Consider the following 25224-nt stretch of genomic DNA (forward strand, 5'->3'; position numbering starts at 1 on the left):
ACTCTATTCTTGGTAAAGGATAAAATGTCACAGTTTGTGTGCCCCATAGCTCAGCTCTTTATAAAGCTGCCCCTGTGCCTTTATATTATAACATTTCATGGCAAGAAAAATTGCCCTTGAGACTGAGGCCTTGTGCAGTCTTGTTATACTTGAGCTATACTGTTGTAAAGTTGACTTTTCTGTAGCTGCAATGTCCAGGATAAATTTGGGGTTCACTTTATTCTAAAATAATCAAAGATGGAGACATGCTCCTTCTTATCTGTGCCTACCTTCATTTGTGTAATAGGGGACTTGTTACTGCTAGAAACCGTATATTTTGTTTTGATAGTATTGAGTTCCAGATCCCTCCCTTTGCAAAATAACTCGAAGGCATTTAGGAGTTGCTAGAGGCCATAGATGGGCTTGGACATTTAAAGTGTGTCATCCACAAACAGGAGGGCAGGTATTCTCTACCCTCCCATTTTCGTCTCGTCACAGCCATCCCTGTCTAGTCAGCTCACCACGTTGTTGATGAACAGGTAAAATATCGTTGGACCAAGGCACACTCCTGTCTAACTCCCCTTTGGAGTGTGATGGGATCGATAAGTTGCCCTCCAGTATCTCATCTTACCTATGAGTGATTACTATCATGTAGCTGTATTAGTATAGACAATAGGTTAGAATGAAGTTCCATGTCATCCAGAACTGCCCAGAGCTTGTGTCTTTGGATCAGATTAAAGCCCGAGCATAAATCAACAACAGCAACATACAAGTGGCCACCATTGATTAACGTTGTCTTCCAATAGATATTACAAAAGCCACAGACCTGGTCAAGCATACTTATCTTAGATCTGAATGTCGTCTGGCAGAATGACAATAAATCATTTCCCACAATCCAATCCTGGCTCTTGCTAAGTATCTGCTGAATAAAACCTTTTGAAATGAAATTAAAATTATTTTAGTAAAGCGATCGATTGCCCGGAGGCGTCTTTGCACTGGTACTGCACAAAATGTTATAAATGGAAAAGGGTCCTTACTAGTTAACAAAAAGGCAGATTTTTAGAGCTTTCTTGAAAGGAAGAAGACTGGTCATTTAGTTCAGATTTAAAGGGAGACTATTCCAGAGTTTGGCGGTGCAGGTTTTTAAACTTTCACTGCCCCAGGAAGACTATCTGACTTTGGCAGCCACAACATTCTTAGCTACGGAGGGGTGCAGCATCCTAGAAGGGGTGTATCAAGTGAAATTATGCTTCAAATACTCTGGGGCAGAGTCATGAAGAGCTTTGAAGGCAATGTATTGGGCTTTAAACTCAATACTTTTTCTGATTGGTAGCCAGTGCAGCTTAAATAAGGCCTGTGAGGCTATCTGGTACCTGGGGATCCCTAGGAGCAAACAAACGGCTGTATTCTGCAATATCTGAAGTTTCCGAGGAGTCTTTGTTGCATGTTCAAGTAAAGAGTATTGCAATATTCTTTTTTTGATAAAACAAGAGTGGTAACTACAGTCTTCTGTAGTTTGAAGGAAATATACGGAAGCACTATCCTAATAATCTTGAGAGTATAGTTGGATGCTGAAGCGATAGCATTGATTCGACTTTCGAAAACAATTTATCTTCTAATAGAACCCCAAGTTTCCTTTCTTTCCTGACTGGGGTCATCAGAGTGCAAAGTGCTTGTGGCCACCAACTAGGGGACCAGAAAGAGACATCATTACCGAAGAGAAGTACCTCAGTTTTTCCAGAGTTTAACTTGAGGCACTTATTGTTCATCCAGTTGTCTACTTCCAGCATGCAATTCTGGAATGAGGTTGCTGTTTTGTTGGGATTACTGGACACTGAGACTACTATTTGTGTGTTGTCCGCATACGACACTACAGAGAAGCCGAATGCTTTAATTAACCTGGCTGAGGGGTGGCATATAAATTGAATAGGGTAGGGCTCAAGGATTACCCTTGCAGAACCCTGGAGGGTAAGAAAAAGGGATTGGAAGCAACTTCGTTCAAGGCAATACATTGTTCACAATCAAAGAGAAAGGATTTTAACAGTGCTAGAGCCACTCCCCTGAATCCATTATTATGGAGGCCATCAATCAACAGGCCATGATTGTCCGTGTTGAAGGCCGCCGAGAGGTCAAATAAGATTAGGGCTGCACTGCCTCCCATGTGAAGTGTGGCCCTTAAGTCTTCTGAGGCCACAATCAAAGCTGATTCAGTGCTGTGTTCGCTCCTGAACTAAAATGGTGTGGAATCGAGTAGATGGTTTGTATTGATGAAGGAGGCTAGTTCCTGATTCATAGACTACTCCACAATTTTGGCCAGTAGTGGAAGTTGAGAAATAGGTCGATAACTACTGGGATCTAGTGGGCGAAGATCAGGGGCCAGATGTAGGTCGGCAATTACCGGTCGGTAACTGCCGATTTCGGCCGTTACCGACCGGTATTTGCAAATGGAGATGTAGGGGCCTTCAAATTTACCGATTCGGTCAATTTACCGATTCGGTAAAATACCGAATCTGTAAATTTACCGAATCGGTAAAGCCAGATGTAGGTAGCACTTCAAACAGTGCCAACGGCCATTACCGATTCGTTATTTACCATGTAATACAATTGCATGGTAAATAACGAATTCCTGTGCACATGCAGATCTGTGCATGTACACCTGTGCCATGTGGCACACAAGCCAAAATCAGGGGTGCAACAGGGTGTCAAAGTGACACCCTGTTCCCCTTGCAAAATCGGTAATATTACCGAATCGGTATTTACCGATTCGGTAATTACCGAATCATACAGATTCGGTCAAAATTACCGAATTTTAACCTACATCTGATTTACCGGATCTAGAATACCGAAACGGTAAAATTCGGTATTCTAGAGTCGGTAAATCAGATTTACCTACATCTGGGCCCAGATCTTTCATTAACGACAGTTTCAATGTACTTTTCCATTGCTTAGGAAAATAACCTGAACTAAGCATTTCATTGAAGATGTTTGTGAGATGAGCACCTATTGTTTCAGGGGCTAGCTGTATTGTTGTAAGGGGCAAGGATCAAGCGGATAGCCCAACTAGATGAAATTAACTAAGCGTAACACTTGCTCAACAGTGAAAAAGGGAAAAAGAGCAGAGAGTTTCTGTACCAATTTGGGAGAGAGAGTTGCCTTGAACCTCTGAGGGCGAGTGATTATTTGCAGCTAAATTATTGTAGACATTCAACTTTGGCCTGAAAGAAACTTGCTAATGTGTTGCAAAAGGCTTGCTTACAGCTAGTGTTGTTCTTATCGCTAATATTGGAGAATGTTTTGACTGTCATAAATAGCTCTTTAGCTGAGGTTTCTGAAGGCTATCTGTTAGGCTGATAGACCTATAGCTACTGGGGGATACGCAAGAACCCTTTTTAAAAATCATAATAATCTCAGATGCCTTCCAAGATGGTGGTAAACTTGTCCCTTCTAAAATTGCATTAGAAATATAATTTATGTAAGGAGTCTAAACATCTAGTTTAGTGAGGTGAAGATCACATGGGACCTTTGCCGAGTGTGGTGCCTTACCCCACTTGGTCCCACTGATGGCTGTGTAACTGTTTTGCAGGGAAATGACCAATGTAGGGCATTTATCAATTTTGTCCAGGCATTTGGGAGCCAATTCATCCCCTCACTTGTCACGGTTTAGTTCATATGAGTTGCTAAATGGGTCTACTCAGTCTTGCGCCTGAACAAAGTATTCCAGCTCTTTGGGAGCTTTGGGAGATCCATGACAGACCATATCTTAAAACAAATTGCTGTTTCTTCTGATTTGTTCACCTTTCCCCTAATTACTTATTGCCTACTGCTCCTTTATGTCCAGATTTCGGCATCTCTGCCTCTTCCCCTTCCGCCGCAGCATCCCCTGTGGCCCCACCCCCTCGCTTGCCCATTCAATCTCCCCTCCAGCCTCCCAGCTGTTCCTCCCTCCCTTCTCCCCTTCTTAATGGGAGCCACGCGCAGCGGGCACGTCGCTGGCGCGTCAAAGGTATGTCTAAGGCAAGCCCATCTGCGCCCGTCCGTGCCAGGACCGCACCCAGCACCGGACCCCTTGGCCCACCAGCACCACGACAGCCGACGCCGCTACAACACCAACCTCCTCCATGCACTCAATGCCGGCTTTTCACCCACCTGTTTCCAGGCCACCCAGAATCACACCCATGGACCCTTCACCTGCCTAAAATGCAGCTTCACCAGCCAGCGAACACCAGCACAACCTGACTTTGCCATGGCAGGCCACAACCACCTCAGATGCATCCTACTCAACACCCACTCTGTCCACAAGCACGTTGTCGAACTCTGGGACCTTCAAGACTCATCCTCCCCGGATGTCGCCTTCCTGAAGGAAACCTGGCTGAATCCCTCATCAGCATCCGACGTCGCCACAGTCATCCCGGATGGCTACACGCTCACCCGCAGGGACTGCACCAACAGACCGAGGGGAGGAATCACCATCGTCCACAAGAAAACCCTCAGAATATCGACCTGCACCAAAGATACTCTTAGCACCGCCAAACACCTGCACTTCCAGATCTACATCAATCCCAACACCACCCTCAGAGGAACCCTTGTTTACAGACCCCCCGGTCCCCGGGCACAGTTCAGCGACTTCATCATCGGCATCATCACCTCGCACGCCTTGGCCTTCGCAGACTACATCCTCCTCAGAGACCTGAACTTCCACCTCTAGAACACCAATGACAGCAACTCCACCACCCTGCTCGACAACCTCGCCAACCTCGGACTCAAACAGCTCATCCCGACACCCACCCACTCCGCCGGACACCAGCTCAACCCCATTTTTTCCGCCAGCAGCCACGTCACCTTCAGCCATACCACCAAACTCCACTGGACCGACCACCGCTGCATCCACTTCTCCTTCGAGAAAGACACTGCACACAACCACCCACAAATATTCCCCGGTCGCAGCTGGAGCAAGGTCACGAAGACCAGCTAATCACCACCCTCGCCTGAGGCCCACCAAGCGACCACACCGACACAGCCGCCCGTAACCTCAGGCAATGGATCGCCAACTGCACCAACAGTCTTGCCCCGGTCGAGAAACCCTCCAACAGACACACCGATAGAAGGGCCATCTGGATCACCACCAATATCCAGGCATCCAAACAGACATGCCGAAGACTCAAGTAGAATTGGTGCCATGAACAGACACCGAACAACCATGTAGCCCTCAAGAACGCCAGCCGCAGGCACCACCAACTCATTTGAACCACCAAAAGGACCTCCTTCAAGGAACGTATCAACAACAACGTAAACAACAGCAAAGAGCTCTTCAACATCATGAAGGAACTCACCAACCCCAGCTCCAGCACTAACGACATCCCGCTGTCACAAGACCGATGCGTCTCTTTTGCCACCTTCTTGCACTGCAATATCAGAGACATCCACAATAGCTTCAACACACAGACCCCCCGACAGCTGCCGACATCCCAGACCCACCGCACCCCAGCCACACCGGCCTCCTAATCTCCTGGAACCACGTCAACCACAAAGACACCATCAAAACCATGTACACCATCCATGCCGGCTCACCGTCAGACCCCTGCCCTCACCACATCTTCAACAAAGCAAGCTCCATCATCGCACCCCAACTCTGGAAGATCTTCAACAGCTCCTTCGAAACCGCCACGTTCCTGGGGAGCTGGATACCCAAGGCAGACCCAAAGGACCTCAAGAACTTCCGGCCCATCTCCCTGCTCCCGGCGAAAGTCACCCAGATCGTCAACAGGCAACTGACCCGCTTCCTTGAAGAGGAGAACACCCGGGACTTGTCCCAATCCGTATTCGGCAGCAACCACAGCACCAAAACAACCCTCATCGTCACCACCAATGACATCAGGACCCTGCTGGACAACAGCAAATCGTGGCCCTCACCCTCCTAGACCTCTCAGCCGCCTTCGACACTGTCAGCCACCACATCCTACGCACTCGCCTCCACAACGCAGGGATCCGCGACAAAGCCCTGGACTGGATCACCTCCTTCCTCACAAACAGAACCCAGAGAGTCCGCCTCCCTCCATTCTGTTCTGAAGCCACCAAGATCACCTGCGGCGTACCCTAGGGGTCATCCCTCAGCCCGACCCTTTTCAACATCTACATGGCACCGCTCGCCAACATCATCCGATCGCATGACCTCAACATCGTCTCATACGCCGATGACACCCAGCTGATCCTCTCCCTCACCAAATCCCATTAAGACCAACTTCCACAAAGGAATGAAGGCCGTCGCCGAATGGATGAAGAACAGTCACCTGAAACTGAACTCGGACAAGACAGAGGTCCTCATCCTCATCCCCATCCCCTCTGCTTGGGACGACTCCTGGTGGCCGGCCTCGCTGGGAGCTGCACCGACCACGCACGCAATCTGGGGTTCATCCTGGACTCATCACTGTCAATGACCCAGCCAGTCAACATGTCTCCTCCTCCTGCTTCAACACCCTCCGCATGCTGCACAAGATCTACAGATGGATTCCCACTGGAACCAGAAGGACAGTCACCCAGGCCCTCATCACCAGCAGGCTGGACTACGACAATGCCCTCTATGCGGGAACCACAGCCAAACTTCAGAAAAGACTCCAACGCATAGAGAACACCTCTGCACGCCTCTTCCTCGCCAAATCCCCGCCACATCACTGCCCACCTGAGAGACCTGCACTGGCTCCCCATCAATAAGAGGATCATCTTCAAGCTCTTCACCCACGCTCACAAAGCACTCCATGACACCGGATCTACATGCCTCAACAACCGACTCACCTTCTACACCCCCAATCACCAGCTTCGCTCTTCTGACCTTGCCCTCGCTACCGTTCCACGCATACTCCGAACAACGATCGGTGGCAGATCCTTCTCCCACCTGCGACAGACCCAGGACCTGCTGACCTTCAGGACACTTCTCAAGACCTGACTGTTCGAGCAGTAGCAGCCCCCCTTTAGCACCTTGAGACCCTAACGGGTAAGTAGTGTGCTCTATAAATTCTTGATTCATTGCTGAAATTAGCAGCAATAATCAAATCCTCCCAAATTGAGTTCTCTTATTCCCTTTTGACACATTTATAGGATTACCTGGCAGACTGCAGTTCTACTCTGTTTCAAGACATGAAGTAGATTGGTCTTGACTATCCTGCAGGCCTTATTGTACATTTATTTATCCAGCACATGAATCATCATTTGGCATTCATTGATGACAGTTACCTGTTTCAACTGCGCTGTATAGCCTACTTATGTATGCTTTTTCCCATGGAAGATATATAGGTAAGCTGTGCTGTGCTGTCCTTTGCACCTGCCCTTACAGGTGAGCATGGGACGAAATGGTCTATCTGTGGGCGCCCATGATGATTTAGATACCATTGATTGCTCATTGCAAAGCCTACTGTTGACTTTAAGGCTGAATTATTTTATTTTCTTTGTCTCCGATCACCACTCAGTCACCAAGCTAAATGGCTGCTTCCTCTCTGATTTTTTGTCTGTCCCATGTACACGGGTCCATTGAAATTTGTTTGCATTAGCCACACAGCAAGTCTAAAAATAAAACAGTTTTCCATTTTTTTCATAGTAGACATTTATGTTATGTCACTGATTCTTTTTTAATTTACAGTAGAGGTAATTCTTAAAGTCAAGAGGTAATTTGGAAAATGTTCAATCACCACACTTGTGATGTTTAAGAAACTTCCCTGTTCTACAGTTGTGTCTCTGGAGCCTTATAATTATGAGTATGAATTGTTTATTCATTTTAATCATTGACAGTCTCTCCATGTTTTGAGGAGAGAGACTAGTCCTTGTGACTGCGACAATTGGCTCAGCTGCACTAAACATGCATTCGGAAGATACACTGGCTACAGGACATGCTGGATCCTTTATTGCTAACCTGCTGAATTTTGGCCACGATTTCTTCTTTCCATGCTAGTCTATTAATGCGTCTGGATCCAGGCGAGCTCTCTTGGGTCATCCAAATAATCCTGCAGCATCTTCCTAAGTTCCATTGTTGTTGAGACTTTTTTCTGCATTGTCTGTCCCCGTGCCCTTGATCTAGGTCCTGTCATAACCATACCTATGATAGATGCTGGAAGTGAAGATGTTGGTGCTAATGTTATTGGTATTGGTATAGTAGCTGGCAATAGTGTTACCAATGGTGGGTGCTGCCGCTGCGGTTGCAAGAGTGACATGCATCTCAATTCTGGGCTAACACAGCATTACCAGAGGTTGTAGGCAGTACTTCAGTTTGGCTATGGCCTTGAATTTGCAATTGTTCATCATATATATCAACAACTTTCCCGGGGATCCAATTCTTATAAAGTGAGAGATCAACTGTTAAAAAAGAAATGAAAGTGGGCAGTGCTTTTCCCTACCATGGATCACGTATCCTGGCACAGATGTACATAGAGGAACTCAGACTGATACAATATCACTCCAAACAACTAAAGTGCAAATGGAGATTGAGCCAGGACAATGCAGACAGGAGCATGGTCAAATCTGTCCTTAGACGCTACCACCAAATGATCCGAACCTCCAAATATGCCACTCTGGCGAACTGCATCGCTGCCAGCACCAATAGAAGTAAAGAAATCTTCACCATTGTGAAAGATTTCACCTCACCATCGGCTGCCTCCAACTCAATGTTCTTCCAAGGGAACAGGAATACTACTTGCTAGGGAGGTCACCCAAGGGAATGGGGGTGTGGATAAAATAATTAAAGACAGCCGATTGGTACTCCTCATACTGGATTAGATCTGCCCTTGCTTCGCCACCAAGATTCACCTCTCTGGAAAGCAACTTCAGACTGGTAGGGTCAGGGTCAGGATGATTACCATCTATATTCCTCCACAAATAAGGAGAACATTAACAACTTTCTCCTAAGCAACACTCCCACCTCTATCATGTACATGCATGATTATCTAGGTACGTTGTGAACTCACTAAATCTTTATGGCTATTTAGCTTGGCAACAGTTCTATCAAATGGAGCTCTGTAATGGGATAGAGCTCAGCAACAGTTCTAATGGGTTAGAGTGCTTGCTCAATTCACCCTATTCACTTGGGATCTGTTCATTCAAGTTCACAACACCGCACAAGAAAGTCCAAGTCTTTCATCCGATTTTATGTTTTAGTCATGAGTGATTGCCTGCTGGTACTCAAGCACCGTTATCGTAGTTAAAAAATAAACACTAGCAATTTTTTAGCAATGTGCATGCATGCTTCTTCAGTCTTTGCACGTAGCTTGTTTTTTCTCCCTTTCAGGATCAACTATCATTAGCCACTGCATTGGAGGTTTTCTGAAGTGCGTTGCACTGCTGCTTCATCAGGACCATCAAGGCAAGTTGCGTCTCTTGGCCCAGGCGTGCTGCCCCAGAAGAGACGTGATGGACTGTTTTCAGTGAAGGCACAAATTGTCTATCAGGGACATGGTCGAAGGAAGTGGTTTTTATACCCTCCTGAATTTCTAAATGGCTGCCAAGATGTTCTTCTTCTCGCTTGACTTGTACTGTAAGGGTCTGTTCCAGAAGGGGTCTCTGGGAAACTAAGTTCTGCATTATATCGCATCATCCTGAAGCATACACCACCACCTGTACTGCAAGTAAGGGAAATAACTGGGAAACCTCACTACCTCCCATAAAACATTGGTGATTAATTCATCCTTTAAAGCCTAATCCTGAGAACCAGCTTATGTGTCTCCATTTCGCCATTTGCATAGTTGACATGCCCATTCTTTTCCATATGAGTTAACAAACGGGGCTTTCCGCTTTACAGGAAGGGATGGTAGGGTGTACATTTGAGTTCCCATAATAGTTCTTGCCTTAAAGACTGCCTTCTCAGTGGTTGTCCAGGTTTTGAGGGATGCTGGCTATGAAATTTGCATAGACGCCTGGGGGCTCGAAGGTTGGAAACTGGTTCCTATGATCTTTCTTTTCTTCCGAACCCTCCCGGTCAACCAAATAATATACTTGACCTCACACAAGCTTAGAATTTAGTATCTGTCTTACTTCATATTCAAGTTCCCCTTTAATATCTATTGGCATACGTTCATCTAGTTTTAGGATGATAGAGTTTGAGTAGGGACAAATGAAACACTGGGTGTATGTGTAAGGCTAGAGGTAATGTCAGTTGTACAGCTACTGGATTAAAGATTTTCGTTGATAATGTAGGGGCCTATGTACTTTGGTTTCAATTTGTCGTTCACTTTTAGGGCTAGGTGTTTGCGGTTAACCATACTTTGTCCAAATTTGGTAGGAAGGTTCAGTAGAGTGCTTCCTGTCTGCCTATTGCTTACTTGTGTGTTAAACACTATCTAATTGCTATTTTGGTTTCTGGAAGGACACTACGAAGGTGTTTATGATCTTCTAGTATCGAAGGATGTTGGGAGGTAACAAGCCACTCGAAAGGAAGAATAATGGAATGGAATTCAGTCATACAATAAAATGGAGATCACCCCAGTGTGGTGTGTTCCAAAATATTGTAAGCAAATTCGGCCATTCATAAAAGTGTGCTTCAGTCCTCTCAATGTTGGATTGCCAGATGTCTGAGATACTGTTCCAATATTTGGTTTAGTCGCTCGGTTTTACCATCTATATGTGGATGGTAACTTATTGATAACCTAGTGTCTATATGCATGGATTTACACAGCTTCTGCCAAAAGCTTGATGTGAATTGAGAGCTTCGGTCTGGTATTGATAATGTAGGAATGTAATGTAATCTGTTGATATGGTGTAAAACTATATGTGCTAACTTGGCACAGCCAGCAATTTAGGTAGATCAATAAAATGTCCCATTTTCATCAAATGGTCTATTACCACAAGAATGTCTGTGTTTCACTCGCTACATGGCATTTTGTAGTGAAGACACCACAGTCAAGGTAAGTTCAATAGATTTATTGTAGTGGCTACACGGTTGACAGTTCCATCCAGCTCCAAGCCCATCAGTAATTTCCCCCAGTCAACAGTACCCACTTGAACCATAACATTCTCAGAACTTCACAATTCATGACAACATCAGAACTATTGGCAGATAATGCTAAGATTGTGGAGAACAAAACATTCTCTGCCAATATTACAATACTACATACCTTACCTTCTTCCCCCCGAAAAAAAGTAACAATAAACTGAACAAAAATATAAAGAAAAATAATATATATATATATCACTCATAGAATCTCTTGGGAGTGACTATAACACTAGGAATATTCATCCTGGTTAAGTCCAAGATTTTGCTGCACTTACTAGCACAAGGTGTCATATTTGTCATGTTCTACTCAAAATCACCACCAAACTTGGTTCTCACGTTGACAATCTTTGCAAAATTCCAGCATTTCAGCACAAGGTGTCATATTTGTCATGTTCTACTCAAAATCACCACCAAACGTAGTTCTCCCGTTGACAATCTTTGCAAAATTCCAGCATTCGACTAATGCCCTTCCACCTGAGCAGCATTATTACCAACCTTCACAACTCTGGTAGGTGCACTGTATTTGCGCTTTTCTTTTATTTACATGAATGGGAGAATTAATACAGACCAGATCTCCCACCTCCAGGGGAACTATTTAGCACCTTTCTTGTTATCATACCTAAGCTTCTGTTTTATTTGAGTCTGTGACATGTTTTCTTTCACAATAAACATAGGTTTCATAACATCAGATTCAGATCTAAGCCATTTACTCAACAAAATAGTGTTCTCCTTCCTTCCCTTCAAGAGTTCGAAATGTGAAATTTGGTGTCAGAGTGTGGAGTTGTCCTATAAAACCACAACATGCTGTCCAAAGATCTGGTAATGTCATGGTTCCCAGACTTTGCCCATTTGATGCACTCCCCCACCACACAAGTCATCCTTTCTCAAGTCCATTTGTTTGTGGGTGGTATAAATAACTCCTCAAATGTTTTATACCACATAAAGTAAGAAATGTTTCCAACTCATTGCTTACACACTGAGTTCAATTGTCAGAGACAAGGACCTCTAGGAACCCTTCTCTCATGCAAACCTCCCTCAAAAACATAATCATACTCATAGCATTGGGTTCTCTGACCATCTTGATTGCTGGCCATTTACACGCATAATCCATGTGGACTAAAATATACCTGCATCCACCCGGCAAATAATCAAAAGGGCCCATTATATCAATTCCTAACTTGACCTATCGACTGAAGGAACATACGATGGGATATAGTGGAGGTGTCACCACTTTCAGCATTTTATCTGCAGCTCTACACACATTACAATTCTTTATCATTTCATTGATCTCCGCATCCATACTAAGCCATCAAATAGTTTATCTGATGCGACGTTTGGTGAGGGTCGCTCCCAAATGACAATCATGTGCCTGCCTGATCTCCCTGACTGAATGGGGAGTAATGGGTTTATCTGAACATAGTAACATTCCATCCTCCAAGGAAATTTCTCACTCAACTTTACAGTAAGGTTGCAAAAGAGGAGACAACACCTCACTGGGGTAGGCCTCCCTGACCAGCTCACACACTTGGTGCAGTAATGTATCATCCTTCAAAGAATGCATCCAGTCTTCTTCAGAGCCTATGCTAAGTTCAAGTATATTCAAAGTAGCTACAAACTATCCTCAGAATCCTCATCACAGAGCCCATCGAAACCTAACTCCTCCCGCTCGTCTCTGTGGGAAACGGCAAAGAAAATCAGCCCTTCCATTCTTCCCACCAGAGATGCGGAACACGTCAAACTGGTACTGCAGCAATCTGATAACCATCCTTGTAATCCTAGGGATAAAACACTTGCTAGCACCAGTTCCAAGAATGGTAACCAAAGGATTGTGGTCAGTAAGAAGTTTGAAGTGCCTTCCCCGTACGTATGGATTAAACTTTTCTATGGCCATAAACAAGCTAGTAATTCCTTCGCTATAATTAAGTACTGACGTTCAGCATCCCTAAGCACTTGACGCAAATGCCATGGTGTTTTCCTTAACACCACAACCCTATGTCTGAAAGGCACCCAACCCCACCTGGCTGGCATCTACAGAGATACAGCAGGGCAATTCAGGATCAAAAGGTTAAAGAGCCTTGCTATTATTTAAACTGGATTTAACTTGATCAAATCAGCACCACATTCCTCAGACCACTCAAACTTGACACCCTCCTTGAGTAAGTTGCCGATGGGGCACACCATTGATGGCAAAATCAGGGATGAACGTTGAGTAATACTCACATAGACCAAGCAAGGATTTAACTCAAGTTTTATCTTTTGGGTAAGAAGCATTTACAATAGCCTCAATAGGACCGTGTCTAGGTCTAATTCCTTCTTGAGATATCAAGTGACCGAGATATTCAACTTCTCTACACAAGAACCTGCACTTCTAGGCCTTGAGAACCACCCCATGTTTCTCAAATAGTTTGAGTATAGTTCGTAGAATAGCATTATGAGATTCATATCTTTAGCAAGGACTAAGACATCGACCTGAAAATATTTGGGATGATCTGGCTACACAAATCTACTGCGTGGAGATTTTCACATGGTTTCTCCTGTTTCTCTTGCTCTGCCTGCTACACTGTGTTCCTGAAAGTGTGTGTCATCTTTGTTCCTGTCTTGGTGATCTTTGTCTTCATCGTCAGGATCTCAGTCATTCTCGAATTTCAGCCAATTTCTAATCCATTGTGCTTTGCATGCATGGGTTTGTATCCCATCCTCGTTGCCAATATTTTTGTAGTGAAGATGCCAGAGTCTAAGTAAGTTCAGTAGATTTATTGTAGTGGCTACACTAGTTGACAGGTCCATCCAGCTCCAAGCCCATCAGTAACTGCCCACAGCCAACAGTCCCCACAAGATCTATAACATTTTCAGAACTTCAAAATTCATAGCAACATCAGAACTATTGGCAGAGAATGCTAAGATTGTTGAGAACAAAACATTCTCTGCCAATATTACAATTCTAGATATTTCAACATGGAAATACAGTGGCAGAGTGTGTCAGGGACTTGGTGGCACTGGAACGGGCCATCATTGCCCTGCAGGTTTTTTATGTTCAGCTTTTCCCTGAGCACAAATTTCGCAAGTGCTTATGTATTGATTTATGACTTGGTGTAAAGGGGGCCAACAAGAGTGTCTTTGGCCAGCCGCTGTTGTCTTGTGAATTTCAATATGCCTACCTAAAATGGAGTCATGTATCCAACCTAACACCTGCTGTTGTAACATGTTGCTAGGTATGTACAGGGTGTCACAATGATATAACAGATTTCCCTTCTGTAGCCTATTACCTGGGTCATCCTGAACACATACTTTGACATCTGTGCCTTGTACCTGTTCCTTAAGGGTAGCTAAGAAATCATCATAATGTGTAACAAGGACCATGCTATTGGCTTCGGAACTATCTGACAAAATGGGGTTTGTGAATTGTTTTTGGTTTGTTGATTTCCTTGGTTGGGGCATTGGACCTGGGGCGAGCATCAGCCTTTCCGTCCTATGGTCGAGGTTAGTATTTTATAACAAAATCAAAGTCTGAAAATAGTAAGGATCAATAAAGATGTTGTGAGGTGAGTGCTCTGGCTGCTTTTAGAAACTGTAAAGATAAATCGATGAATATAATGAACACGAGCAACCTACAGATACATTAATGGTTGAAATATTATCCTTTTTCTGTAGTGTGCTCCTGGGGTATCGCTCTCCGATCTAGAGCTTCAAATGTCCAAAGTATACAGTAGTGTGCCCTAAATAGGGTCTGTCCCCCTTGGCACAACAAAATACCTTCCATAGTTTGTTCAACTCATTTATGTCTCAACAAAACATCACAAACATTTATGAATATAGATGTTAAATGGATTTATCCAAGAATCATTTGAAAAAAATATATCATATAATGTAGGTTGAATCAATAACGATGAATCGAAAGCAACAGAGACTGAAGAAACTGTCTTTTCAACATCTAGAAGGCCTTTTTCTCCTCACCCATCGACATAAATGGAGTACCCTTTCTCAGAAGATGAGTGATGGGTTAGACTATACTAGAAAAATCCTTGATAAAGCATATGTAAAAACAAGCAAATCGCAAAAAGCTTTCTACGGTTTTGACACTAGTTGAGGATTTCCATTGGGTAACTGCCGATAGTTTTCCATCATCCATGATATACCCTCTGAATTTATCATGTAGACTAAGAAGCCGATTTCAATAACATGAAACAGGCATATTTCAGGTTTAGCAAATAGACAATGCTTCACAACCAGTCCAGCAGTGCCTTTACACGAGATATGTGTTCTCGTATGGTTTCTGAATAGATTAAGATATTGTCTTCATAGATGATGCAAAACAAATCTAGGTATCCTCGAAGGACATCATCCACAAAGTACTGGAATGCTTCCAGGGCATTGCAGAGTCCAAGGGGCATAACCTGATATTCCAACAGGCCAAACTTGGTCCTGAACACGGTATTCCGCTCATCGCCCCGTCGAACTCGTACAAGATGGTACGCCCCTGAAGGTCCAGCTTGGTAAAAATCTAAACCCCTTTAGGTTACTGCAGCAAAATTTGTATGAGCGGCAACAGATACCTGTCTTATACTGTTACCCAATTGATGGCTCTATAATCTATACAGGTCTTTAATTCCCTCCTGTCACAGGGACGAAAAAGAGAGGTATAGATGCTGGGGACTGTGAAGGTCGAATAAACCCTGAGGTTAGAATCTCATCAAGATATTCCTGTAAACGATGGGCTTCAGGTTCGTAAATATGACTGTACGGAATAGTTGCACCTGAAATCAGGTCAACCTGGCAATCATAGTGTCAATGCAGGGGGGGTAAACTAGCTCATTGTTTATCAAATACTGCTTGATACTCATGATAAGCATTTGGTAGAGTGGTTGCACAATACATTTGGGATTCTACACTAACATAGGTAATGAGACTTGCTGAATTGTTGGAGGTCTCCTGTGAAAACCTTAGTTCTCGTATGCAGTGTTGTTGGCAACATTGAGAGTTCATTCTCAGTAAGCGGACTGCCCAGAGGACTGTGGGTCATGCAAAGTAATATGGTGCACTGGCCCTGAGGTTGAAGAGGTTCCATCAACTGCTTTGATAGGCTCTGCGGTACTCTTTTTGATACAAGGGATGTGGGAAAAATGTCAGGCGATTACATTAACTGTGACTCCTGAGTCTAGCAGAGCTGGAATTCTAACCTTCTGTCCATCTGGTAACAACAATTGGATGTTTACATTTATGTGGGCAACAGAGCTCTGTTGAGTATTGGCCAGCACCACTGAGGTCTCAACATCTTCCTTTCCCAGGCAAGGGACCACTGTCTTATCCGAGAAGACTAGTTTTCTGAATCTGCCTCTTCATCTAAGCTCTTTTGGATTACTGCTTGACTTTTACCCTGACTCTTGTCAATAGGTTTACCCCAAACTAAGCAATCTTTATTAAAATATCGACTCTATCTGCAATACATGCAAAGTGCCAGGCACAACCATGGCCTGTCCCGTGGGATGTGCCGTAGTGAGACATGTTTGCTGAACGTGTCGCGCAGTTGAATTTGGGTGTGGCAGGTGACCACACCCGCACCTAACTGGAATTACTGGCTCTGTTCGAGGGGTATTCCAGGGTGCTGCCTGGATAGGGGGGGCATCGGGGTTGACATACAGGGAACAGTTGCCATGCTTCCTGGTTGGCCTCATCTACTCAGTCATGGGAGGGCAAGGCTTTTTATAGCCTCCCAATTTATCATGGCCACCATTCATTGTTTCCTATGGAACTTTAACAACCTAAAGTGGATTTGTTTTACTTCCTCTAGTCACCTAAGTGATTCTGGGTCTTCTCTTCCTATTTAATGGCATTGAAAAGGGTTGTCTGGTGCATTACAACGCATTACAGATTCCTGGTTTCTTGGTTGTTTCTTCCTTATTTGTTCCCAGCCTGCTGTGATTGTATTGGTGAATTCCAGAGGGTTTTTCTGACTTGTTGCTTTTTTCTCCTGATGGTTTCCTTAAAGGGCACTTTCCAGCTTCATGTTTCTTCACTGGCTGGCAAGGTAGCTTCCAAAGGCAATCCAGTCCCGATGATCTGCCTTGTGTCCAGCACTTTGGAGATCACAACGCCAATGTCTCCAGAGAAGGCTGGATCCTACTAAAGCCTTACAGGATACCATTCAGCAGCAATCAGTGGAGGTGGAATCTTTACACAATGAGAATACATTATTCTGTCAAGCCTTGTCAGCCAGGGTTCCCTCTGAGTTACTGCCTGTTCCAGCAGGAACCTTGCATTTTGATGGAGATCTTAATAAGTTGAAAGAATTGTCCTTAACAGTACATTTTTCATTCCCACTCAGTTTGCTCAAGTCAGACCCAAGGTGGGTTACCTTTTTAGCTGCCTTACAGGAGCTGCCCTTGACTGGACAACACCCTTATTAACCTCTGTAGACCCTAGACTGGAGGATTGCTACACCTTGGTGGTAGCACTCCAATGAATGTTTGGGAGACCTGATTTTTAAAGTTCAGCAGGAGAAGCTCTTTACAAAATCCAACAAGGAACACATGATGTGTTATCCCCTGCTTTAAGAGACTGGTGGCAGAAACAACAGGGGTGAAACAAATACTGTTAACCTTATTTCGTAGAGGACTCAAGGAAGAAATTAAAGATGAATTCACGCCTATGCCTGCCCCACTACTTTGACAGAAGCTATTTGAATCAGAATTATACATAGAACATGGAATCAATGGGAGACGACGTACTGAGTTAGATCCTCCCTTGATTCGCCACCAAGATTCACCTCTCTGGAAAGCGACTTCAGACTGGTAGGGTCAGGATCAGGAGGATTACCATTTATATTCCTGCATAAATAAGGATGGCATTAACAACTTTCACATAAGCAACTCATGTACATGCACAATTATCTTGGTACATTGTCAACTCACTGAATCTTTATGACTGTTTAGCTTGGCAACAGACCTAGCAAATGGAAATCGCAACAGTTCTAATGGGATGGAGCACTTGCTCAATTCACCCTATTCAATTTGGCTCTGTTCATTCAAGTTCACAACACTGCACAAGAAAGTCCAGTTCTTTCATTTGATGCTCTCAAGTCATTTTACACACCAAGAGGGGTAGAGAGGAAAAACAATACTAGACAAAGCATGCAGGGGCACAAACCAAGTTAGTAAAACTTTCCTCACTCACACACAAGCCTGGATGTGACATGGTCTGCTTACAAAACACCCTGGCGTAGCCACGCACAGGATGGAGCATAGGGGAGGGGGAAACAACACAAAGAAACAAAAACACATAAATTGGTAAGTGCAAAGTGCTACCAACCCTGACTGGGAACCGTGATAGGAAAAAGTGCAGTGAGAGATAAATCTAAAACTGCCTCGTGGGTACCCTATCAAACCTTTTATTCCTGGGTCCCATGGACAGGAATAAAAATAAAAAGGATGGGTTTATTCGTGAGAAAGTGAAGAACTCACATCAACCCTCCTAGGACTGCTTAAGTCAACATGTTTCGACTGAATTTCATGTGCCCAATTTAGTGAGTAACACCGGTCTTCTTCAGGACCCCTACCAGTCCCAGTCAAGCTCCCCGTTACCTTATTCTGGTTAATAACCAGGGATCCTACATGCAGTAGTTCTGGCGTGTGGAGGTAATTCCCCTGACATGGGATACATGTACTGTAAGACAAAACACATATTTCCAGGGGTATATTAAAGAAAAAAAATCCTTTAGATATGTCACATCCCCTGTATTGTTAAAACACACCAAACTCCAGGGACAGACATCTATCACCTGAATAGAGCAAGTATATATATATCCACCTCCATCCTCCATATTAGCAGGGCAGACTCGGAGACATATTAATTCCATATCCAGTCTGCAAAAAAATGGTACTCAACCATTCATCCTTAATAATCAGAAAAGAGCTCTTGTCACATAACATAAGAAACCTCCATCAGCACAAATCCTTGCTTCTTAAAATCTTCCTCTTATGTATCATCATCGTTCTCCAAACATGCCCCACTCACCGAGTTTACTGTTATTAAAGGCTTGAAATGGTGGTGGGTAGGGAGAACCCCTAATGACACAACCTGTAATGTAGGCAAGAAGGAGATAAGCGTTAACAATCTGAGACGGTGCCTCCCTGTTTTGCCCCAAAAGTGAAAGGCAGTAACAGTTAGCGACAGTGAATCCAATGAAAGAAAAGGTATGGAGCGGGAGCAGTCTCCACACTTTCCTCCCGCCCCACCTCCCCATCACTATCGGGGTCCTAAATCACACACTTACTGCCCCGTCAGCGTACGTGTTACCAATCTGAGCCAATGCCCCGTGTTCAACTCACATGCCCCGATAGTGGAAGGCACCAATAGGTCGCGTCAATGGATCCAGATAAAAAAAATAGATGGAAAGAGCGGGGGCAATCTCCATGCAATAAACAAAATCACAAAATTGTCTGCCCCTTCGTGATATAAAAATGGCTCATGAAGAGTCCATAATTTGGAGAGAAGCAAAAAATGAGCTCACTGCAGCCAAGGTCAGACACCAAAGACAATAATTACAACATTGATGTCAAAAAAACTTATTTTTATTTAGATAGTTCATTCAGAGATAGATATATAATTTCGAAACATAATGCATTAAAAATACACACATCAAATCAATATAGGCCCCACAAACACTCCATCAACCATTCAACACTTAAATACAACTCGCCATACTCGGGCACACTCAAACACAATCATACACATATAACCATTGCACATTCTCCACTCATCATAGATTTGGATGTAGCACTCTCTCTGTCCCGCTGGGTCTTCCAAGATCACACAGGGAGGCCCGAAGATGTAATTGCGAGACAGTAAATACAACGCCAACGCGCATTTCGGTGCAGCGCCAGGTTTACGGCAACACCTTCATCAGGGCGAAAAAATGCCAAGGAGTGGAGACGGGCCACAACACACCAGCAAACAATTTTATTTTTATATCATCGTTCGAACATTAAGCTTCAAAAGGAAGCATTCAATTTCTTAGCCCCGGCGTTTACAGAGGGATGATATATTCGTTGCTTGCGTTCAAATCCCAAATACACGGGCAAGCGAGAATTACCCTGGCATTCTCCGTTATAGACAGGTATAGTGCGTGTTCCGGTAGCGCAGATAAAGATCGACGTTCCCCGCTTTACCGGTGGTTAGAGGAGCCCCAATACAAAATTCTGGGATGATAACAAACAGCTGCGTATAGATTTTCACGGACTCCTAATGGCGCCCCTCTTGAGGTTTCTCGCAAGGGCGGTCCCTTCCTTAAAACATGGTCAACGGAATCTTTTCCAAATGCCTCGCCATGGGCCAGTTTCTCAATAGAAGTCTCAATGCAAACCTCCCGTCCCCGTCACTGCCGGAATCCTGAATGACACACTTACTGCTCTGTAGGTTGTTCTTGCCCAATTGGCCTGCCTCGGACCCGCCGTGTAGTCAGCCCACAGAACGCCATGGCCGTCATTAAATCTCATACTTCCGCATATGCCCCCCGGTCACGTGGGGTAGCATAGGTGTCAGAGTCGGCAGTCCGTGTGTGTGAGTTGATGACCTCATCGCCGGTCCGCCCCCTCTCCAGGCTGCATACCGCCTGACAGGGAATCAGTACTCAGTGCGGAGATTATAAATAGATGAATAAATAAATCCGGTCTCACGCACATTTAGCAAAAGATCGTGCAGGTCATTTTTTAAGATGATCTGTGCTCTGGATAGTCACCATGATCGCTTGTATGAACAGACCCGTGGTTTGTAAAAATTAAACAACAAAACATACGGACCATGCCAATAGTATTCACACTGCACACAGCCACCTACACGGGAGAGAACGGAAAAAGGACCCACCGAAAATTGCTACAGTTTAAATAGGCACCGTAAGAGGTAGAGCTATGTAATATGCATTCTATTGCTAAAAGTCAATCCTAATGAGGTCACATATTTTTTCAGACAGCTTGCTCGGGTACACCAAAGTCTGAAGATAGTCCAACTGACACCCAAAGATAAGGGCAGGTAAAGATCCCCCAAAAAAACATTCATCTAGTGGTTGCATGCCAGGGAATTCGGCCGTTACCGACCGGTATTTGGTGATTGAGATGTAGGGGCCAATATTTTGCACAATCGGTAAATTTACCGAATCGGTAGATTTACCGATTCTGTAAAATACCGAATCGGTAATTTTACCGATTCGGTAAATTCCAGATGTAGGTCGCACTGTTTACAGTGCTAAAGGCCTTCAGAATTCGGTATTTTACCACCCAATCCAATTGGGTGGTGAAATATCGAATCCATGTGTGCATGCACATGTGTGCATGCACACCTATGCCATGTGACAGACAGACATGCCCTTAGGGCATGTCTGTCTGCCACATGGCACACATGCCTGTATTTGGGGTGCTAGAGGGTGTCAAAGTGACACCCCCTACACCCTTGCTGCAATCGGTATTTACCGAATCGGTAAATACCGATTCGGTAATGCCCATTGATTCCTATGGGCTTCAATGCCCATAGGAATCAATGGGCATTACCGAATCGGTATTTACAGAATCGGTAAATACCGAATCTCAACGATTCGGTATTTACCGATTCTGAAATACCTACATCCCCCCCCTCCATTTTACCACTTCTTAAATACCGAATCGGTATGATTCGGTATTTAAGAAGTGGTAAAATTAAATTACCTACATCGGGCCCTTGGTGTTGTTAGTCAAATGACAGACACTGCAAGATCCACAGCGTTTGTGTCCAGTCACCGGAGGTAGAAGATTAGATGTTAGATTTCCACCCCCCGGGGGTCTCTCGGTCTCGTGTTGACTAATAAGTCCTTCAAGTTCTGGCTGCGTTTAAAAGAGAATAGAGGTTTTTCCATATTCAACCCATTAGAGTTGAGAATCCTCCAATGTTTGAGAACCAAACGTTTAATCTGATGGGAAGCTGTATTAAACGTGGAAACAAAAAACGGTTTCTTAGACGTTGGTCTTATGGTTTTTGACATAAGTGCTTCTCGATCAGTATTGATCGCCCTCTTCCTTGCCTTTCTGATTATCCAATCCGGATACCCCCTCATAGCAAGTTTCGCAGACAGTGCAGATGCCTCTTCCGTGAAATCCTTCCTGGCCGAACAGTTCCATCGTAATCTGAAGAACTGTCCTACCGGTAAGTTTTTACGGAGGGATTTCGGGTGAAAACTATCAAATGCTAGCAAAGTGTCTTTATCAGTAGGCTTATGAAAGACCCTGGTATGAAGCACCCCTTCTCTTGGTTCAATCAGGAGATCCAGAAAAGGTTACTCTGTTTTAGTAATGGTTGAGGTGAAATGAAGTACAGGATTCCTCATATTCAACTACTCCAAAAACTGGTGGGCGGAGCTCTCATTTCCCTTCCAAATAACTAAACGTTGTCTATATAACGACGCCAGAGTCTTATGTGGGAAGACCATGGACAGGTGATATCATAAATCATGGCTTTTTCAAAAGCTCCAACATAAAGCCCTGCCAAGCTTGGAGCAAAAACACTGCCAATGGAGGTACCATGGGTTTTCAGATATAACGTTCCATCATATTCAAAGAAATTCTTGGTCAAGGCTAGCTCCGCCAGATGTAAAATGACGGCTATTGGTGTTTGATAGGTCCAGTCCTCTGCAATAAAATGTCCTCCAGGACTCAGACTTTCTCTTTGTGGAATGTTAGTATATAAGACCTCGATATCAAGGCCTATGAGAAACTCGGTACCGGGATCAAAAGGTAAGTCTTTCAGATGATGTAAGATGTCTATGGTGTCTCTTAGGTATGCCGGTAGCTTCTGGACCAAGGGCTTCAGGTAGAAGTCACAAAATTGGGATAAAGGTTCCAAAAGGTAACCTATCCCGGGAGGAGGTCTGGTAGGTTTATGGATTTTTGGGAGGACATAAAAATACGGCGTTCTTGGCTGCTTGTTCACTCCGCTTCATGATCTGAAATCCAATTCTTCGATTGAGCGTCCTCTACTAGGGACACCATTTCTCTGGTTATTTCCTCTGTGGGATCCCTAGATAGTTTCTGAGAGTTCCTCTCATCAGAAAGAAGACGATTGCATTCGTTGTCATGGGTGATTCTATCCAGAATCGCACCGTCCTTATCAGCAGGTTTCATAACGATACTAGAATTTTCTTCTAGTACTTTCAATGCTTTTTTCTCCACATTAGACAAATTGGAAAACGCACGGGTTCCATTCTCTTTTAAGTTTTCCAAATCATAAATGGCTGCCTGTTCAAAAGTTCTCACCTCCAATAGTAATACCGATAGCTGGGGTGTGAAGGTGGATTTAGGGCGCAGGGAAGTATCTCCCTTGGACAAGTCAGTATATACCTTGTCTTGGAAAAAGATCTTCAATCTCTAATTTCTAAAGAAAGTAGCTAGATGTTGTCGTAATTGGAAATGACTCAGATGATTTGTGGGGACGAAACCCAGCCCTTTATTGAGTAACTTATCCTGGGCTTCTGATACTACAGTTGAGGACAGATTCACCTCCAAGGAAGTCAGTGGCTGGTCCCTGGCGCCATATTCGAAGCCATGCTCCTGGTGACCTGCTGTGTGATCTCCTGGTCTTGATCTTCCCAGGTTACCCTCTGTTATCCTCTCTGCTTCCCCCTGCCCTTCTTCCGGCCTCTCCCTAAAAAAGGATCCTGGAAATTTTGGAATTGGGCAGGTTGGAAGTGGGGATTCTGAAAACGTGGGTCCTCAAACTGTGGATTCCGAAAAGTGGGATGTTGTTGGGGGAAGCCCAACATTGGCCAATTGTAAGCCTGATTTTGGTATTGTTGGAATAGGTGTTGGAACATTGGTGGTCTAGGACCCCGCCAAAAACCCCGTCCTCGTCCCCTTCCTCTTCTTTTCTGTGTAGAGTCATAATCACTGCCATCACTAGAGCTACTCGTGGCGTACTGACGTTTTCGTCCCTGCTTCTCCCCCTTGTTGTTTTCTCTTAATTTAAGCTGGACATACTCATCTGTGGTATAGGGATATACTTTCTCTCTAGAAAAGTGTTTAAGATCCTTCTGCAATTTTGATATCTTGGAGTTCATAAATAATCCCTGTATTCCCCAAATCTGTATTTACTTGGTCTAGTTTGTGATCAAACGTAGCCAATAATATATCAGTCCTTAGTCCAGACTCTGTGGTCTGAATCTGTATCAGGAGCGCATCAGCCAGTCTCTTGGCCGTGCTAATAATTAGCACTAGCCAGTCCCCGGTGCATCTCCAGGCTACCAAAGCGCCAATCCCGTCTGAAGGTTTCATCCTCAAGAAAAATCAGCGGTTCATTGGTTGCCAATAAAACACGGGGTTCTGCGTTGACCCTCAGGTATTCTGTTAGAAGACCCCATGGAGTATGGTTTTAACTTGAGTTCTCTTAAGTTCCAGAAGGGTATCCCATCCTTCCCCTTGTACCAAAACCTGATTAACGACAGAGTCTCCCAACAATGATGGGCCTGCTAAAATCTCTGAGACAATATCCTCACCAAAGGATAAACCCTGGATTAGTGCCATCTCAACCTATTAGGTATACTATCGTTTTTAGACCAAGTAAAAAGATTGTGTTAGATGTAGCTAGGAGGTCTCTGTAATGTGATAGAGCTCTTAACTGAAGACAGTGTCCATTGGCACAGGAAGCTACTGCAATCAAACTAAAAAAATTAAGTGATTGCCAGCTCTTGGTCAGGTACTGTTAGAGTAGTTCAAAGACAAACACTAGTAAACCATTAAGCATTGTTTGTGCCTGCTTTTTCAGGTTTTACACAGCTAGTTTCATCACCAGTACTATCTTCAATCAGTTGCACTTCTATTCTCTCATTAGCATCTATCTTTTTGAGATGTTCTTCCCACACAATTGCATGTTGATTTTTCAGATGAGTCAATTGGTCCACAGTACTAGCACCGACAATGACACACTGGTTTGTGGTAAAATAAGCAATCTGTGATATGCTGCTCATGCACCCTAGGCTCAAAGAAATCCCAAACTGTGGAGGAGACACCATTGCCTGAAAACCTTGATGAGCTACGCTTAGTCAGTTGTGCTGATCTTTCTCCAGGACAGGCAGTGACTACGGAAGAGGTGGTGGTGGTTGCTGTCGATTTTTAGACTCTTGGAAAGTACTGTTGGTGGTACTACATGACTCAGAGCAGATTCAATAGAGGTGATATGCACTAACCCCTCTCGAAACAAACAATCACTGGTTCATCATCTTCCTCATTTGCAAGGCTTTAGGGGGACTTTACTTTTCCCTTGGT

Source organism: Lissotriton helveticus, chromosome 6 (assembly GCF_964261635.1).
Source record: "Lissotriton helveticus chromosome 6, aLisHel1.1, whole genome shotgun sequence".
Classification (NCBI taxonomy): domain Eukaryota; kingdom Metazoa; phylum Chordata; class Amphibia; order Caudata; family Salamandridae; genus Lissotriton; species Lissotriton helveticus.